The following is a 6,817-nucleotide window of genomic DNA, read 5'->3' as shown; positions in this document are numbered from 1 at the left end:
TTTTAGTTCAGCGATATCATTGTCAAACACTCGTCACAAACAATATCTTCACTAGAAAATGTTTCGGTAGAATTTTATCATTTAGTTACTAAATAATTAGATAATGAGCTTTCTATCTGTGATCATTGACCACCCGTCTATTCTGACAGTATCAAACTGGAAACACAGATTAATTTCATGGAATACATCACACTCCAAAGAAAAACTGAAGTCCTATACTGTTTTGGTCAACAAAAGTAAACAGTAAAATCTTCGATTTCGAGGGAGAATTTTGTGGAAATTTGTAATATCAGAAATATTGTTAAATTGCCTACATACTTCTTCTGTTATTCCTTGACACTTAAGGAATTCACTGACTTCAAGTTCGATCATTCACTGATTTAGTCAAATTAGAATATTATTATTAATACTAATGAACTCAACAATCCATATAAAACATATTTGAAAATGGAATTTCCGGTCAACTTATCAATCAGTTGTTTGGTGATAGAATACCTCCTGACGGCTTCAGTAGGCTACCAGAACATAAAACATGTCTGTTGACCTGTATTAAATCATAGATTAATATTTCTTCAGTTGATCATCGATATTTGGCTTTTTGAAGTGAATCCCATGTTCCACCATTTATGATGTGATATTCGACTGGATTGAAGGTTAACTGTGACTTCACACTCAATACATGGTTTATTCTTCAACACAATACTGTTCTTGCTACTGGTCAAATCTCCGTTAGTACTGTGATACTAATCTCAAATTTCACACATGAACAAGTTTAACTAGACTTCAATTAACTTGAACTTACAGAGGTCGCTCTTGTACAATGGATTTAATATTTTGCCGAAAATTTCAGATGGAAAAGTAAACTGATGAAAGTCACAGGAATAAATCTACTAACATTTTGATCAGACAAATTAAAAGTGATCTAATCTAATCTATTCTGGAATACATTGTATTAAAAACGAATAGTCTAGTTGCGATTAAAATCATACACGTTAACTACTTAAATGGCACAAGTAGCTCAACTATTCTGAGTTAATTTCTCATCTGGCGATGACATTACCACGAAGTATGACCCCTGATCATCAGTAAGCTTGATAAGATGAATATGATTAATTTGTTCATGAACATCAGTAAATCCATGAAGTCATACACTCAAAGATTTGTAAAACCAAATAAAACCCACCCAACCACACTCATATTCGATTCAAACACGTATCTAGCACAAACAGACTGATCAACAGGGAAGATGATAAACTATTCCGCATTCAGTATTTAAAGGTAATATTAAGATATTCTAGGACCCAAGTTTCGCCTTTATCAACCTGCTGCTACTAGTGTGTATCAGCATTGACCACTCATTGGGCAGAAAATATGTCAACGCTGAAGTTGAGAAAATTGGTGATTATCCCTATGTTAATTTATTTTATTTGGACACATAAACATTGTTACAAGTGGTCACCAAATACATGTGTACCACTCAATAAAAATGAGGCCAGTAGCAGTTAACATTGATGTGTGTGAGGGCTGTGGTACTGCCCGGGTGCCCAGACCGAAGCAGGTGATTTTCTTAAGGGGCCAAACCTCGAGCTTTTGACCTAAAGTTCTATTCCACAAGGCTGTGGAGTAACGTAATGAGATGCAGTACCATAGCAACCGGTGAGCAACCATAGGATTATATGCTATATGTTCCTTCAGGATTCTGGTGTCATGTGCACCATTGGTTTGGAACTGACGTGTTCCGAATTCCTTAGATGGACCCTCAATATCCACCAATCCCATTGAAGTGCAGAGCATTCGCTTTTCGTCCTCTAAATTTCGTAAACAACAACCCTGGTTTGAGAAGTCATTGAGTAGGACTTCCCTGTCAGTGGTTGTGTGCACGTGGTCATGTGAGAGCATTTAGAGAGGGAGAGTTGAATCTTCCCATCCTCAGCCGTACCAGGCATTTTGGGGGCATCTCTATGTAGTAACAAAGAAGCTACAAATCGATCTTCATGAAATGGAGATTTTCGAATATCATGAAGGTCATCTTCCCATCTCTCACTAATGATCGAACAAACTCAGAGCACCAACGATGACCAATTTGGAAAGGGAAACTGCAATTCTACTCATTTTATTCATTCATTTATTTCATGCGTTCTCCCATCCTGTTTTGAAAAACAGTTCTTCGTTACCCATAGTGTACTGACATTCCGACATTGTGCAATAACCTCATTGATCTGGGGCATCAGGGAATATGGAGTTAGTAAAAGAAATTTAGTTTTTATTTTCTACAAATCGGTCTCAACAGTGAGTAGTATTGTCAACAATCGCCTCTTTTGTTAAACCTAGATTGAAATAATAGAAGAATGCACACATTGATAGATGGAGTCGATGATCATCAGAAAATGAAATGATATTCAACTAAGACTAGATTACAAGGGCATTAATGTAGAAGATGGAAAATTGACGTGAAACAATAGAGGTGGAGTCTTCAACGATTGTCAGCACAGACGCACTTCATCTATGAAATGAAAAAAAGTGAACACTCATATATAGTTCAAATAACCTATCATCACACTTCAAAAATACGAACACAACGAAGAGACACAAATTAACAGTAGTTATAAGTACATTTTGGAGATCGGAACTACCTAACACCTTATTCTACTCCAAAATATATTTAATCGTTGATTAAGATTATCGACAGTTATAAAAAGTATCTATGTGTATAGTGTTATATCTTGTGGCATGTGTGACTTGTTAATGTATAAATATGATAATACCGCTAATTACAGTACTGTGGATTATCGATCGGACCAATGACGCGTAAAACCGTACGAGCAGTCTAAAGTACTTATCGGTCCTGCTTCCCGCGTAGTCCAGAACACCGATAACCGCCTCTGAAATGTGAATCATTTACTTCAAACATACTGGGTTTATATACCAACCAAATAGACCACATCGTACCATAAAAAAGGAAACAACATTTGTACAAGATTTATCCAAATGTGGCTGTGAATAAGGGAGATAGTAGTTAATAGACTAGATGTAACTCAAGAATGGTAAATCGTATAATAATAATGGTTCATAGGTCAAAATAAAGCTTATAATAAGAGGAACATGATCATGAATGGTTTAGTTGTTTAAGAATTATACGATAAAATTACACACATAGTATTGATCCATATATAGTTCTCAAAAGGTACTACTCATAATTCTCTTCGGGATATAACATATAGAAACTGCAATCCAAATATAAGTGAATTATTCAGAACTCACAAAAGCGAGGGGTGAATTAACATAGGACTGTATTAAATGGAAACGATATTATCGAGGTAACGATAGAACTGTGTTGATGTGTCGCGCGTTGTTTTTCTTGACTAGAAAACATGATTGAAAAATTAGTGGACATTAGCAAATGTACGCGAAGATCTACAACTGTAAACTTACACCAGATTCTAGATTTTTGATAAACATACATTTGTGCCTATCATTGAAGCATCGAGAAGAGATCGATTATGGTAAAATGCCATATTTAAACTGCGCAAAAGAATAAACAAATGGATATCTGAAGTTTGTGATTTTGTCAGAATCACATCCCTGTAGGATAAGTAACTCTGAAGTTAACAAACCCCTAAGTAGTAAACGATTTCCTCAATGTGAAGTGGATAGGACACACATTGAGGGAATCACCCAACCGCGTCACAAGACAAGCCCTCACATGGAATCGTGAAGGTCAAAGAAGAAAAGGAAGACCAAACAACACATTACGCCGAGAAATGGAGACAGACATGAGAAGAATGAACAAAAATTGGATAGAACTAGAAAGGAAGGCCCAGGACAGAGTGGATTGGAGAATGCTAGTCGGCGGCCTATGCTCCATCGGGGGTAACAGGCACAAGTAAGTAAGTAGTAAACGAAACAAACCAGATCAAATGAGTGCATACAAATAAACAAATTAAGCCAATCATGTAGTAGTCATGAAATTTAGGTTGTTGTTGTTGCTGTTGTTGTTGTATGAGGAGAAATCGCATTCATAGAACTCGCAGAACAGGTAGTCATAGATATGATCGCATACGTAGGCCAAGTAGACATAGTCGTAATCGTGGTTGTAGTAGTCGTATTCCTAGTAATCGTAATCGAAATAGTAGACGCCGTAGTCTTAGTAGTCGTAGTCGTATTAGCTTAGCACATCGACATGTACATGAATACATGTACAGAGTAGAAGGATACTACAACTTAATAAATTACGAAACAACAATCTCATACGTTTATACATATGCACCATTCAGTCATTAAGTGTTTAATTGTCTAGATTAGGCAAATGCATTTAGATAGTAGAGGGAGACTGAGTGGATTGGTTATACTTTACCACTGACTAAAATGACTTTGATGAATGAGGTGTGAATCCTTCACGATTACTGGTCTCGACTTGCAATTGTACATAAAATCAATTTAGATCATAAGTGATTACATGGTCGAGATCATGGGTCAATTGAAGCTAGACCACCATGGAAAACCTGGAAGCACTGGACGGACGTTTCGTCCTATTGTGGGACTCCTCAGCAGTGCGCATCCACGATCCCACACTCGCGAGATTCGAACCCTTCAATTGACTCATGATCTCAACTCTATAAAATTACTAAAATCTCCACATAACCCCTTCTGATTACATAGTCACTGAAAATTTACATTCGGAATAATCAAATGCGAAAAATATCCCAAATAAGTCACAATGGAGAATCGATATAGAAATAACTCACTTTACGAAAAAAAATTAACCGTCTGACACCAAATGAATTGTTTCTTCATTTATATTCAGTGACAATCATATATTTTATGAATATCAAAGGTTCCTATTGTGAAAATTAGAACAACACATGTAAGCGAACAATTATTTTCAACTAGATCGTCATCAGGCTCTACTCTAATATACATGAATATTTATATGAAAATGTTAGACTGATCAAGGCAGTTTGAGTCAATAATCACAATGAAATAGATTATGTCACCACACATAATAGGTGAAAATATAAGTTGATAATGGGAAGATAGGTGTACTGAGAGATAATAAATTACGATAACAAAAGTCTTATCAATAGTTAAACATTGAAAATAGGAGGTCAAACGTGGGTAAATAGACATAGAATAGTCATCACAATACATTAAAATCATTACGTAATAAGAAGTATGTAAATAATTAGATAGTGAAGAATACAAACGGAAAGAGGCGGAAAATTACAAATAAATGACGGATGTGAAAATAACGCTAATGATAACAAAATCAAAAATGAAATTTAAAAAAAAAAAATAATAATGTCATTTGTTAAGTTATATCCGGCCATGGAAGGGACAGAGGGGTTACAAATTTCTTCTGTACACATAAATTGGGGTGAAATGTACGAATTCCTATGGCTTCAGCTATATAAAGGAAACGGGAACGAACTCCGTTGGGAAATGATGGATCACTCGAAATGATTTCGATTTATCTACATTATGAGCACTATCAATTAGATGTGCCAAGATAGAACTGCGTATTGTTTTTATCTGGTCCATTCCAAACCATGTTGGCAGATGTTCACTCATTCGTTGGTTAAGATGCCTGGTAGTACGCCCGATACAGTTATCTCCACAAGAGCAGCTGAACTTGTAAATGTACATAGAGAAGTCCAAGTCAGGTGTCATATCCTTCGTTTGAGTAGACATCGCTGGTCGACTCGAGAAAGCCGATGCAAGATTGACTGCGTAGAATGTCCAGCTAATTACTTTCGTTAACCTATATTTCAAAGTATCGCTAGCCACATCCCCGTTGAATTGTAGTTTCAAGTATAAAGGTTTCTTTCGAATAGTGAAAATCTCAGACTTCTTTCCTGTATCACACATGTACTTCTTGATGAACGCACTAGTGTAGCCGATATCTGTCAGTGAGTTATCAATAGATTTCAGCTCCTGACTTAAATTATCTACTGAACAGATCTTTTTGCTCTACTAGTGAGGCATCTAACCAAATTTCTCTTACATCGGATAGGTGTAAAGTTATAGAAGTCAGTATAATGGCAGACAGAGGGAATTTTTCCATACACACTTCTATTTAAAGAGTCATCACTTCGCCTGCTTAATGTGACGGCAAGGAAATTCAGCTTTTTGTCACACTCGCCTGAACCAGTGAAACTAACCGCTGGGTGTACACTGTTGAGTTGTTCTAGTAGTTTATCCTTACTGGTGTTCTAATCTACGATAATGAATGTGTCGTCGATGTAGAGGCAATATAGATCAAGCTTCTTAATAGTCTCATTAAGTAGTCAATTTTCTAGCTTTGCTAGATCAGTTAGAATCGGGCCTGGAGTTGAGCCCATGGCTATCCCATCTATTTGTCTATAATAAGTATTGTTGAATACAAAATGGACATTCGGCGTTCGTTTTAGGAGCAGTTCCCTCAGACTATCCTCAGGCAAGCCAATGTTGATTTGTTTTTCTGATATGTCCTTGTGTATAAACTCAATAGTCTCGATAAGTGGCATGTTGGTAAACAAAGATACTACATCAAGTGAAAACATATTTTTCATGCTAAGATTCATATTTTCCACTTTGGAAGTGAAGACGAAACATCTTTAACACTCATTCAAACAACTGATTTGTGCAAAGGCCCTAAGATTCGCACTGGTTACTTTGCAATTTTGTGATAGGGAGAATTGTACATATCTAGAGATGAGCACAGAGGAAGATCCGGTTTATGAATTTTAGGCAAAACGTACAGTCGTGGTATAAATGATCCAGTCGGTTTAACGGAATCACGAATCTCTGACGTAATTATTCCCTTTTTCTTCAGACCCTA

This window comes from Schistosoma mansoni, chromosome W, assembly GCF_000237925.1.
Source record: "Schistosoma mansoni strain Puerto Rico chromosome W, complete genome".
NCBI lineage: Eukaryota > Metazoa > Platyhelminthes > Trematoda > Strigeidida > Schistosomatidae > Schistosoma > Schistosoma mansoni.
The sequence above is the reverse complement of the archived record's forward strand: the minus strand, read 5'-3'. Positions refer to the sequence as shown.